Consider the following 14,801-nt stretch of genomic DNA (forward strand, 5'->3'; position numbering starts at 1 on the left):
ATCCCGAGCGACCGATCACTGCTGCTGCTTACTGAAGCGGACCGAGCCCCCGGGCGAGACGTAGTCAGCCGGTGTTGGGTTGCCTCTCGATGAACAATGACTGTTGCTACCGTGCACGCGGTACGTAGAACGAGTCGAGACATGGTGAATGAAGCTGGTTGGTTGGCTGTGGATGAACAATTCCAGGGGGTGTTGGATGAATAGGAACCCGTGGTAGTAGGCCATTGCCGCTAGATGAATAGGACCCCGAGGAGGCCGCCGCACGCCACCGGTTGGGTGTGGATGAATAGGACCCCGTGGAGGCTCTATGAGCAGCAGCCTGTGGAGGCTCGATGAACAGTAATCATGGATGAATATTAGCCCGTGGAGGCTGGAGGAGATCGATGGTGGATGAACAGTAGCCCGTGGAGGCTGGGGCGAGGAACTAGATGGTGGATGAATAAGAGCCCTTTTCGACTGTAGGCGCTCCAACACAAGTCCGTTTCCTCCATTTTGCGGTACGCCACACCCTTCCCGGTCAACAGGACCCCGTTTCGACCGTAGGCACTCCAACACAAGTCTGTTTCCTCCGTTTTGTGGTACGCCAGATCCTTCCTGACAAACGGAACCCAGTTTTAACCGTACGCAATCGAACAGAAGGCCCGTTTCCTCCGTCCTGCGGTACGCTAGACCACATTTTGGTAGTTTCGCCCAAGCCGGTTAGCTCCTGATGAAAATGACGCCGTTGCTACCATTCGCTGCCTCTCCATGTACACGAGCCCTGGTCGTATGTATGCGCGAGTAGGCGTTCGAGACCCTGCCCATATGTATGTACGTTGTCATATTTTTTCGCATCTGGTTGTACGTACGTGTAACAAGTTTAGAAGGGACTGCTTGAACTTCTACGTCGGGGGCATGCTGAGTCTTCCTCTGCCGCCAACTCGATGCCATCTACTACTACACGTGTTGCTACTTCCTCGACCACGATTCATCATTGCAGAGAGATAGAACGACCAGTATGTACGTACACGTTCACGACAATGATACATACGCTTCGACCGGGTGTGTCCCAGCTCTCAGGGAAGAAAAGGATGCACTTCCTTCCATGCGAAGATATAGCTGGTGGGTCCCAACTGTCAAGGGGAGGAATCATTTTTATTTTGCGAGTAATAAGGAGGCACTTCCTTTGTTTCGAAGATGTAGCTGGTGGGTCTAGCTGTCAGCCTCACAGCCTAAAGTCCACTTTTGATGGTTGTCATTCGTTGACCTTGTTGATCACGAGGTGGCGAGAGCATCAAGGCGGTGGACGATGGCGAGGCCTAGGAAGAGAAGGACAAGGAGCCAGAGAAGATGAGGTGGGTGGATGCCCACGCGGAGGGGGTATGAGGGTCACTGGTTCGGCTGTGACGTAAGTCCGCCATAGCCGGAGAATAACAGGGGGTATGGGTTAGTAGAGGGAAGGTCTGGCTAGTCGTAGTATGGTCAGTCCGTGAGGCCTGCGCGGTAGCACAACCGGCCACGGGAGGCTGGAGCAGGTGGGACGGCGGGCCTGGTTTGGGTGGCTGGAGCAAGAAGACCAGAGGTTGAAGACGCAGCACGGCCGTTGATTTAACATCCAATGGTCAGTGCAACTAGAATCGTTTTGACTAAGTTGACAAAGCCCGTACGCGTCAACTTAGTTGGCCCACAAGTCAACCTCAAATCTGGTGGGTCCCAGCTAGCAGGCGGGAATCATTTTCTTGCTTGTAATAAGGTGGCACTTCCTTGTGTGTGACGATTTCTTCTGGGTTTTTTAATTTCTTCTTTTTTCAGATAGAATAAAACGAAAACAATTTAGCATCTTTGGTACAATCTATATTTTCGCAAAATGGATCATAATAAAGCTGGTGGGTCCCAGCTGTCAGGGAGAGGTAACTTTTTATCCACATAATAAAGGAAACACTTACCTGCGTGCGAAGATGTAGCTCGTGGCTCAAACCTGCCAGGGGGAGAAATCATCTGTTTTCACATAATATGGAGGGACCTACTCGCGTGCGGCCATGGGCCATGCGGATCCCTACTGTCACCCACTCCACGTTCATGCCTCTTCCGATGGCTGTCGTTTGTTGACAAAGTTGACCACACCGCGCCGAGAGAACCAACGCGGTGGATGGTGGCGAGGCCTAGGAAGGGAACGACCCGGAGCCGGCGAAGACACTACAGTGGATGCCCATGCGGAGGGGAGTACGAGGGTTCACTGGTTCGGTTGTGGTGTGAGGCTGTCGTCGCTGGAGAATAACATGAGGTGTTGGTAAGTAGAGGAACGGCCTGGATGGTGATGGGAGTAGGGTGAACCGGTGAGGCCTGCGCGGCAGCACAACCGACCACAGGAGGCAGTACCGCCGGCGGTGGTTTGGGCGGCTGAAGCATGAATATCTGAGATTGAAGAAGCACCACAGCCGTTAGATGGACATCCAATGGCCACTGCTAATAGAACCGTGTGTTGACTATAAGTTGACAAAGCCTTACGTATGCGTCAACTTAGTGGACCCACAATTGACCATAACATCTATGGCAGAGAACATATAGCCCATTTGTGATTTTTTATAATGTACGTCCCATTTTCTAATTCTAATGGAATTTACTCAGCCCATTTACCGTTTGTTAAAATTACAGCCCATTTTCTAGCCAGGACTTTGTTAATAATTTCAGCCAACTGCTGAAAAAAAATTCAACAAAATTGCCAACATTTTGATGGGATCCGAAATATTTTTTTAACCCGAAATTTATAGTCAGATTAAATATAGTTTCAAAATAAATTTGTATTAGGTAAAAAAATGCAATGAAATTTTGCGTGCAAGAAGTAATGAAATTAAAAAATATACCTTTTTTGAGAAGAATAAAAAAATGTACCTGTTCGGTGCACTTTTTATATTTACAACCAACTTTTTTAATTGCAGCCCATTTACTTGGCAAGTCTAATGCGGCCCTGAGAATAACAAGTTGACTGGGGTTGGGTATTTTGCAAAAAAAGAATAGCTGGTCTAGCCATTTTCACATTTAAATATTAATATTTGGGCTGGATATTTGGTCGACATAAAATAATAGCCTGGGCCCGACGGGCCACAACCCGCCTAGTTGATACCCTGCTCCTCTGAACAACAACAAAAACATCGCTCAGGAAAAACTCTGCTCACACCTCAAAAACACAAATACTACTCGAGCTGCTGGGTCCCAGCTGTCGGCCGCTCCTCGTGCAATTCTCTCGTTAATTGACTATAGCGGTTGACACTGGTGTGGGACCGTGATGTCAGGAATCTAGGAGGAAGCAAAAAAAATTATAGTTGTATATATTAATAAGGAGGCACTTGTGTACATGCGATTATGGCCCTGGTGGGATCCACTGTCATCCTCTCCAATTAAAGTCATCTCCTGATTCCTCGTGTTTGTTGACCATGTTCACAACGCGAGGCGGCAGCGCCACGGTGAGTGCAATAACTCGAAGGACGACGGAGAGAGCCTTGCGGGCCCTACGGATGGTCTGATATAGCGTCGTTGCTCATTCAGGAAGCCAGGATCATAGGGCCACATGTCCGCAATGGCATTGTCGTTTGCTTGTTCAGTGGTGATTCATCCTTCCATGAGTCGGTGCTTGTTGAGGAAACGGAGGTCGCAACACAGGTCCTCCTGCGCTAGTAGCTCTTCCGCCATTAGGGCGCTGAAGTGCAGCCGCACCTACTCTATGGTGAACACGACATGAACCGGCTTGGGCGGTCGCACCAGCTCCTGGTCGGAATCCACGTTCATCGTCTAATTGTCGTCGCTCAGCTCGGCGAGCTTGCTCGCGAGCCAGCATGTCCGGCTGCTAGACCAAACCGCTGCCGAAAACAAGTCTGACCGCCCTGGCCCACCCAGACTGCCTCCCTCACCCGCGCGCGCTTTCCTCCCAAAACGGTCAACGCCACCAGTATCGCTTCTCGGTGCATGCGGTTGCTCTGTGTTAAACCGACACAACTGTCATCCGTCCGTCCATCTACTGCCCACATTCATGATAGGCGGTTGCCGAGGCAGCTACTCTGGCGCCACCCGTCTGTCCCTCTGCCGCCCACCATTGCTATATAGACTGTTGCGACGGCCATAACCGTAGTTTGCATATAAGTTTTGTCTGAAGTCAAAGTATCTCTACTTTGACCAATCTTATAGAAAAAGTTTCAACATTCACAATGCAAAATCAACTGACTTGAAATATATCTAATATGCGAAGTAAAAAAGGAATAGAGGGAGTACAAAAAGTTTGAGAAGCTTTTTAGCGTTCCTATACATTGCAATCAAACACACATGCCTGACAATTCATAGAGAACACTCAAAACAATCAATGATGATGCATCTCAGCGATCCACATGTCAGAGCCAATATTTACTTCACAACTAAATAATAAAGAAAAATCGATCAATGTTGCTGACAGCAAAGGGCATCCCATTCAAAAATATCAAATACATGTCTTCTTGCTAACATCAATGAGCAAAGCTTGACCAGGTTGCCCCATTCCAAAATGTCAAATGCACTTTGTTTTGCGTACATCAATGAGCAAACTTTGACAAGGTTTTCCCATTCCTAAATATCAAATGCCTACGATTTTTCAATGGGCAGGGTTTGCCATCAGTTCGGACATTGACATGGCACCGCGTGCTAAATAAACCAGTTGTTCTTTTTGTGCAGTTCCACCAAAATCAACCAAATTCGCGTGTAGCTTGTATGATTTCGCCTTTATATGTTGCAATGCCTTGAACATATCGACGCCTCCTTTCTTGTGATGGAAATGAATGATTCAAGAATATTTGATGTATTCAAGAACATTTTGTGCGGTTCCCATTGAAATCAAGATGAGCACCCCTGTTTGCATAAATACAAAAAAGTGATTAGTATAAAGCAAACTGTATTATGAATTGACAGTTTAAATAGGCAACCTACATGATCCATGCAGAGCACACATTTAAAACAACATTGTATTGGCCATCACAGCAACAAAGCTGGAGATCCGTGAGTCCTTCTAAGTTGGAGTTAGTTTGTTCTTGTGGGCAATAATGTAACCATCCATCAACTGCTTCCTTCTGATAAGAAGATAGGCTTGGTTTCTTCATCCTGGCATAATCGGAACTAGGCACTTCACGTACTCCATATTCTTCTTCAGAAGAGGATGATCCTGTTGTGCAAAGACAAGAGGACAACTAAATGATAGCATCCCTGTTTGCTCGAACAAAAGGAAAGGAAATATTTAAAACAGCACACATGAAGCACTTCATGACAATAGCTAAATAGTAGCACAACAAAAATAGAGATGACAAAGCTCAATCATATGGATGAAATCCGTGGGCCAGTACCATCCTTTGTCAGGAGGATTATTGTGTAGAGCATATAGATGAAGCACTTCTCGAAAACCATCTGTTGTTATATATTGTGGTTGCCATGCTTACTATATACTCCTCGATTTGTTTAATATTTCCAACATCTTCTTGTGCACTTCCACTAAAATATATGCCATCTTCAAATAAGATCCATGTTTACACAAGTAGACATAATTACATAGGAGTATTACATTAAGAGTGGCTCCAGATCAATGGCAAAACAATTGCTCGTTCCAGCCATAGCAATAAATTAAGATGCAAAACTATATCATTACTTGTGTCATCACAGTTCCAGTGCTTCATTACAGCACCATGAGTTGATTTTTGTTTTTCTTCCGCTTGTTCTTCCCCTTCATAACTTGGTTCAATAACACACAAGCTTCGCCTTCAATGTAAGATTTCGCATGTCAATTAGGGAGCACAAGTATAGCACTAAACAACGATATTAATTTTTTGATGATAGTAGCAAAATATAGGCCAACAGTTGTGAAATATCATTATCTTACCTCAATGGGATATTACGGTGCACATACAGATTGGAAGTCTTGTCTCCATTTGTGCAGTTCACTAAAATCAAGCAACATTACCGTATAAGTATCACAACATATGAAAGCACACTGCACAATCATGTGAAAGAAGGCTAGTACTGACCTCTCATGATGCGGAATTCAAACTCACAAGAAGATCTGAAACAAATTTGCCAACATGGATAGGAAGTCAGATCTCCCCTTGTGCAGTTCCACTCAGATCAAGCAATCAACCAATGTTTTCGGTGTGACATTTTGGTTGAACTGCACAAAACACTCTTAAAAAAGTGTTTTGTGCAGCGCAACAAAAGGTCGCAATAGCAACAAGGAGAAGTAGATAACCTTGTTTACACAGAGGTGCAAAGGAAACAACTAATGGTCAATAGCGGTGGATGACATAGAAGCCCCCAAAAAGAAGCATCTAACTTATCTAAACGGGAAAGAAATTAATACAGTAGCATTTCTCAAACAGTGGCATTGATTCATATTAACAGATGGATTATAATAACAATAAAATTTGTTAAACATGTAATTTGCTTTTAACTATGGCATTGCTTCAATTTTCCAGCGGCATTATTAGAGGGTGTTTGTTTACAGGGACTTTTTGGTGTAGGGACTAAAAAAGTCCCTTTTAGTCCCATCTAAAGCAAACATGAGGGACTTTTAGGGACTAGAAGTGGGCATTTGGGACTGAAGAAAGAAGACCCAGAGGGACAGTCCTTTTGTGAGTTTTTCCAATAGTTACCCCTGCTCCGCATCGCACCTTATCTCTATTAATTCGTTACTAGGGGTAACATGGTCTTTTAGCAAGTAATTTAATATTCTCTAGTACATGTTTAGTCCCTGGAACCAAACAGGTAGGGACAAGGGACTTTTTAGTTGGGACTAAAAAAATTCCTAGGACTCTTTAACCAAACAGGGCCTTAGATTAACAACAGCTAAAGAGTTGTATGGCACAGTGGATGCACCAGCGCCATGTGCATCTATCGATGTACAAAGGGGTGATGCACAGTCTGTTGCAACAAAGAACAAACAACCAAGGAGAATATTTGTGTTGGTCCCTGTTTTGTTATCTTTAGACACCTTTCCCTATGTGAGGGCTGCAAATCTAGTCCTACTCATACTCAACAGCCTTGTCCCCCACCAACAGAAAGATCAGTTTGTTACAAATGTGTGTACTGCATTTTTCATTGTTTTTCCTTTTCGATAGAAGTAGGTGCTGGATAGCCAGTCTGTACTACTTTTCCCCTTCCTTTCTTCTTTCAACCATGTCCTAGATTCATGCTATACAACTTTCCCCACTCATTTCATGTTTGACCCAACACCTAGTTTCGAGTGCAGAAGAGGAAAAAGCCCACATGCAGCTAGAGCAATGCATGTGGAATAAGTAAATTATACCTTAAGGTTCTCGGGGTGTGGCTCACATGGTGGCGGGAGGCCGATCTGTCCACACTATGTACGACAGCTAGGGAGAAGGGGTCGGAGGCCCTCCCACGCCGCCGCTGGGTGAAAGAGAACAGCTGCGCCGGTAGTGGATTCCCTCCCTCGACGACAACGACAACATTAAGCCTCCTTCCCTTCCCGGTGGACGGATCCTGCTGGCTCTTTGACCAGCAGTGAGGGGAGAGAGAGAGAGAGAGAGAGAGAGGCCAACCAAGTCTTATTTAGATCTTGAGAGGGTGAGAGTGTGAAGAGAGCAACTACAAATGCTCAGTCTCCAGCATGTATATATATATAGTGGAGAGAGAGTGTGAAGAGAGCAAACCCTAGAAAACAAGCACCGAGGCTGCAGTGTATATAGATGGAGTGGTTTCCTATTTAAATTGTGCATGAAACAGAACTCTTTATTTAACGTATTGAAGAAAAATACTAGTGGCAGTGCTAATACGTGAAGAAAATTTAACGCTCGAAGGAGTCAACTCGCAATTAACGTTGCACGCCTCTTGGTCGCGCTTACTAACGTTCACATGTGGTACACGACCCTCTGAAGTGAACAACAACTGAACCACACACGGTCAAAATATCGGAAAGGTGGGCTGCACCATCCTCCAATTTTAAATATATTGGGCACTTGTATTCGGCCTAAGTCAGTGTGCCACTGTATGTACTAAGGGTTACAACGGGTGCTAAGAAACTAGGGCGTATTGAGGGTAATTGACATGCCATTTATTTGTAGGGTCACTTGCAAATTGTGGAACTCTATTCTCCTCTTATTTAGTGGATGAGGCAAATCTTTTGCCTCCATTTCAGAAACAAACGAGAAATTCAATTTTAATTATTTAGTTTGTACACTTTGCTCTCTTCCAATAATTTTGGGCACTTGTATTCGACCTAAGTCAGTGTGCCACCGTATCACGTACTACTCCCTCCATCTAGGTGTAAATCACATTAGAAGGTGTAGCGGGACCAAGCTGCAAGTAGATTGGAGGAGAAGGAGAAACTTGACAGGTCCTTCCTCCAATCAAAGCCTTGATTTCTGTCTCTAAACGCAACAATTAATCACAACAATTAAGAGATGTCGTTTTAGCTACCATGCAGGGCCACGTATTAACTCGCATGCAAGACGACTTTGATTCCTCTACTGATCAACGCATAGTTGTGCTCCATGCATTGGGTTTCAAGGGGAGATAACAAGGCAGAGTAAGTAACACTGCTCGCTAACAATGAGGCTCGGAGGGGATTGAGATGCGAAGTTAATGGACGATGCCTAAACATTTTTGGAATATGTGATTTTTTTAAGATGACGTAACACCTAGACGGAGGGATTACTACTCCTTAGTCCAGGTTTGATGGAATATTCGTCACCTCTTCTCTTCTTATACGTACTCCATTTATCTCACTTCCTGTGGCTTCCCACTCGCACGATATTCCTATTCTATGAACATGTTTGTGTGTGTGTGTGTTTTAAGAATGTGTGTGTGTTAGAGAGAGAGACAGATCGACCTACTCCTATAGAGAGATGGTGGGTAGTGTATGATTTAGTCACGAGAGTCGGTGCATCCTCTCGTTTCCGGGCATCCGGTCGAGACAGCTGCCATGCCAGCTCCTGACCAGCCTAGCCCACCCAAAGCCTCTCCATCGCCCGCGTGTGCAGACCATTTGTTTCCGGGCATCCTGTCAGGACAGCTGCCATGCTCGCTCCTGACCAACCTGGCCCACCCAAAGCCCCTCCATCGCCCACACACGCTTCCCGCCTGAAATGGTCAGCGCTACTCCAGAGAATCGTTGCCACATTCATGCCCGGGCAGAGTGGACGCGACCTCTCACTAGCGCCTGCATTGAAAGGAGAAGCAGATTCAAGAGTGATGGTTGCTTCGTCCGTCCAACTTACTACTGGGTCTATGTGATTTGACGACCCATTATTCATTATTACTGAGGTGGTACGACTACTGGATGTCCCACATTTCGGAGAAAGGAGGTAGATTACATTTTTCTCCATTCTTACAACAGAGGAGTGCAAAAGTAGTGAAAACACGCAAGCTCAGTGATTACATGGCCCACCTCACACTATCACCATATTTTGTGGACACCGTGCGCCACCTATCTCTTTACATAGTAGTATAGTACATACTGTAATTTCTCAGCAAGATAAATTTGTACAATGCTATGAAGATTCCAGCTTCTGTTTCATGTATCTTGCGTCCAAGGTTGCCCCGTTGCAACATTTCATCAAATACAAAGGAGGCTAACATGCATTCTATTGCATCTCAATGATTGACAGATCATAGCCAATATGTACTCCCTCCGTTCCAAAATAAGTGTCTCAACTTTATGCAAACTTTAGTACAAAGTTGTACTGATACTAAATTTGACACTTATTTTGGAACAGAGACAACTAAAGAAAAATGATCCATGCATTCCCTAGCCCTTGAACCCTAAACCCTAATCAGCCTTCAATTTGCTGGTGACGTTGAACCTTCTGAAGAAATGAAGTTTGCAACCCTTTGACCATTGAATCATTTTGTGTAGTTTCACTAAAATCGAGATGAGCATCCCTGTGGCAAAGAAATTGAAGAAGTGTGATTAGAATAAGATTACTGGGACTAGTTGATGAGACATAAACTCATCACAAATACAGTAGAAGTCAGTAGAGGTACGTGCGGGGCAAAGAAGTGCAGAAATATCCACCTGCAGCGATATAGGCAGGTGGGGAAGTGCGGCAAGCCGACCATAAAGGAAGTTGTACCTGAGGGATGTCGGGATGTAGCTCAACCTAGAGGAGGACGGCGGGAGGCGGCAACTTCCCAAGTTGCGGCAGTGAGCAAGGGATGAAGGCAACCGCACCGACTTTGTGACAGAGAACGGCGGGGACCCCTGATCGGGATGTGCCGATAGTGGGTTTTCACCATCGGCGACGGCGACCGCATCTACACAAAGCACCCCTTCCCCCGGCGGACGTCATCCTCCTGGATGTTAGAGATGTGGCCATAGTCATTTTGTGCAAGAGAGTGTGAGGAGAGCAACCCCAACAAGCAACCGTGTAGGCTCGTCCTGGCTATGTATATAGTGGAGCAGTTTCTTTGTCTCTCCATGTGAACCTATTTATATTGCGTACATGCCACTGAAGAAAAAACTTTATTTATAAATGATGCGGCACTGTTCATGCGTGGTTCCCCACCCTCCATTATTTATAAGTGAGTAACTACTACTAGACGCGTCAAATTATCACGTGGGCTGCATCATTGTACAGAAATGAGCTCCACCGTATCACGTGTGTGGTTGGGGAAGATGCAAAAGACGCAAAGGGTGATACTAGTACTACGTGTGTGGGTGAGTGCACCTCTTCTCTTCGAGCATGGTTATTAAAAGTATAGCCCACTACTCTACCACGCAGTTATTATATGGGCAAAGAGTATGGGCAGTAATAGTGACTAATAAGCCATCAAATCACGATGCCCACCTTTCTCTATGTTTGACCGAGGAAGCACCCATCATTTCACTTCTCGTCTAATATCCATCCGCTGCTACCTCCGCAAATAAATAAAAATCCGCTTCTACCTTCGCAGCATGGTTAATAAAATAGCCATGTCAATCACGACATAGAAATATCATTCACTAATACAATAGGGCTCGCTCTAAGGCTGGTGATTTTTTTTACTTTGTCTCTATCTCTTTTTGTCTCATTTACTCATTTTACATAGGAGCATGTGTGGAGGATGGCTATTACTTTCGATGGGACTTCTTCATGGGGTTTAAGACTAAGAAGCTCTGAATTATTACCGATGCCCACCACTCTGAATCATGCCATCTATGATAGTACTCCCATTGCAACAATGAGGTCCAGTAGGTCTAGCACGTCCTATAAGAATAGTCTATCACACAAAACATACATCTTGTTGCCTGCTTCGTCATATAGTACGTATCACTGGTATGTACTACTAGTACTGGTATTACTCGTTCTCCTATAAACCTTGCACTTGGCATCTCAAAAATATTAACCTTGCGCTTTGCTCTTCGCCTCTTCGGGAAGTCAAGCAATAATGGTACTACTGTTTATTGTTCTGGCTATCTGATATCGAGTGAATTGCTGCAGGTCCACCACATGGGTGAGGGTCGAGCGAGGATTGAGGGGCGAGGGAGAGTGCGTACTAGTACGTCCATTTCAATATGGACTACATACGGAGCAAAATGAGTGAATCTACACTCTAAAATACGTCTATATACTTCAATGGAGTATGTACTACTAGTTCATACTGAAATCTACTAAAAGACATATACTTCAAACAATATGATAATTTCTCTAACCAAGGTAGGGACAAGGAGTAACAGAGGGAGTAGTAAAATTTTCTCCTCGTCCTGCGAGCCACCACGCACATGGGCGAGGGTGCAGGCGTAGGCGTAGTAACCAAGCTTCTCCTCGTCCTGCGACTCTGCGAGCCACCGCGCCCGTGGGCGGGGGAGACGGCGTACTAAGCAAGCTTCTCCTCGTTCTACGAGTTGATGGGACACATCAAAAGTAATACGTACAAAGCATCTCCTGTGTATAGAGCATTGTCTCTAAGGTAGGCCCCATTGCCTCTTTTTTAATATAACACGTCAAGTCGCAATTTGTTTCACCCATGGTACACGATTCTCCATCAAGTGGACAACCAGTACACGTGTCAAATTACCACGTGGGCTGCCTTTTCATACAGAAATGAGCTCCACCGTGTCCCGCGCGGGTGTGGTTGGGAAAGAGATAGGAGTACGTGCGCCGTGTGTGCACCTCTTCTCTTCGTGCACGCCCCCCACCTACGTGGGTTTGTGTGAGAGAGATACAAACCTAGACAGATGGCATGTGTGTTCGTGAGTGTTTGTTGGGGGCGATTTCGTGAATGTATTTGTGGGAATATGTGTCAATGATATCTCAAACAAAAATTTGACACATGCAATGTGTGTAAAATAGAGGCCTCTCTATATCATATATAGAGGGGGCGATCCACGAGAAGAGAGGGAGGGGCCATAGATATCGATAGAGTCGAAGATAGGATCAAGTGGGTGGGTGTGGGATTGATGAAGAGAGCCATCAAAATTGTGTGTGTGCAAGTCAAAGATATAGGGCGACTGACCTACCGAAATGTGAGAGAGCATGGGGCAAGTTTGTGTGTGGTAGGGAGACATGACTAGAGCGCTCGATGTATTGGTGTGTGTGTGTGAGGGGGGCATGCAGAGACCTAACTAGAGAGGTAGATCGACTCGTATATGTGTTGAGAAGGAGCGACCCATCTATTTCCTGAGGGAGATCGGTCGGCATACATGCATAAGTGAAGGACGGGAAATAGGTTGGGACAGAGAGAGAGAGAGAGAGAGAGGATAGAGAGAGGGAGAGGGGTAGAGTGTTGTATGGGTGGTGGAGTTGGTTCTCGAAGATGGTGGGATAGGCCTACTAGACAAACTGAGGGTAGAACTACAATATTATCAATGAGTTGGGATGTGTTTTTGTGTGTGCGTGTGCGTGATAGATGTGCCAGGAGGCATCAATGGATGAAGAAGGGAGACCATGTGTTTGGTAAATAGACCTAACTAGATCGGTAGATCAATTGTTGTGTGTCGGAGGAAGGGAGACACATAACTAATGAGGTAGATCGATTGGTGTGTGGGGAAAACGAGTTATAATGACCTAGCTAGCTATATGTATAGCGGGAGATCGATTGGTGTACATCCATTTGTTAGAGGCAAATAAGAGCCAGCGAGATGGATAGATAGAGAGAATGGAGCTAGGAGGTGGTTCGAGAGGCCTACTAGCTAGATAGGGGGAGGAGTGTGTGATTGTGAGATCAATAAAAAGGTGGGCGAGAGTTTACACGTGTGTGGGACCGTATGAGAGACACGAGGCATGGACACAGAAAGGAGCAGATGGATGGTGCGTGTGTATGTGGTAGGCAGACATCGCTAGAGAGGTTTATCGATCGGTGTGTGTCGGAAAGGAGTTGTGGAGACCGTGGGAGAACGACCTAAAGAAAAAATGTCTATGCACGATGGACAGAATGTTGAGGGAGGAGAAGGGCGAGGAGGGCGTGTGCATGCACGAGAGAAAGTTAGTGCCAGCTACAAAGGTTAGAGGATTGTGTGGGTGTAACAGACTAACAAAGATCATAATTTGATATCAAAGTGAATTCATATATTTGAATAAGAGATCATAGTGTTATAAACCTATGTGTGCATGAATATAGCCGTGATACGTGTGGTGTGGTTTTGGACATGTTATACTATAATGTGATAATGCGTGGGGTTTGCAACTCACAGCTAAATATCGAACAATCTAAACCATACTATATATCGAACAATCTCACATTTTATTAGAATTTGAGATAATGTGTGGTGTTTGTAGCTCACAACTAAAATGTCAAACAATCTAAACCATGCTATATATTGAAAAATCTCACATTTTATTTGAATTTGTGATGATGTGTGGCGTTTGTAACTCAAGCTAAATACGTAGGCATGGGGGGCGGGGCACCATACATTATGTGATAAACACATTATACGTATGAGACATGGTTTAGATTATGAAGATCTAGATAGAGCTTGAAATGTACTGTGATTTGAAATCAGCATAAAGTGGATTCAAAAAATGGAGTTCAAGTTCATATAGTACACATAGTTCATATCTAACTTGACAGTAATCATGTGGTGTGCTGTGAAGATAATATACAAATGATGGTTTAACTTGACAATAATGATGATTGTAGATCTTATTAAACTAGAGTAACGAATTCAAATGGTTTAACTTGACAACAATCATGATTGTAGATCTTATTCAAATAGAAAAACGAATTAAAATTTAGTTCATATTGAAGCGATAGTATATACGTTTGGAATGCACTAAAACATTCATTTGAGTAGTAGGTTGCATTTATTATACACATAGCGAAATATATTAATTGAACATAACATGAATTCAAAGTTTTGAACTGCATTTGTAGTGCGAATTGATTTGGTACAGTACACGGGACTAGACTCTCTTGCGTGGTGCGAATTGATTTCTTTTTGTTTTTGCATCGAGGGAAGTGCGAATTGATTTGGTACAGTACACATTAGGCTTGTGCGGAAATTTCAACCTACGTCTTGTTACCCCAAAATATTTAAGACATGTCTTTGTCTCGTTGTGCTCCAAAAACTCCCTCCATCTAAACCATCACATTGCTATCCCAAAATTACACCGTGCGCAAAAACTCCCACCTCCTGCGAAATCCTGACATGTGAAATGCCCATGATACCCCTGAAACAAAAGAACCGCCTAGCTCAAATCGGTGGGGGTACTTTCATAACTGACCCCACATTTTGGACAAGCGCGTCCCTAAGCCATGGTTCTCCCTCCCTTCCCATCCGCCCACCCATTCATACACCGAGGCCACAAAAACCCGTGAAGCCCCACACCCTCCGTTCACCACCCAGCGGGAGCCTCTTCCCCGACGATGTCATCCATAGC

This window comes from Triticum aestivum, chromosome 7B (assembly GCF_018294505.1).
Source record: "Triticum aestivum cultivar Chinese Spring chromosome 7B, IWGSC CS RefSeq v2.1, whole genome shotgun sequence".
Taxonomy (NCBI): Eukaryota; Viridiplantae; Streptophyta; class Magnoliopsida; order Poales; family Poaceae; genus Triticum; species Triticum aestivum.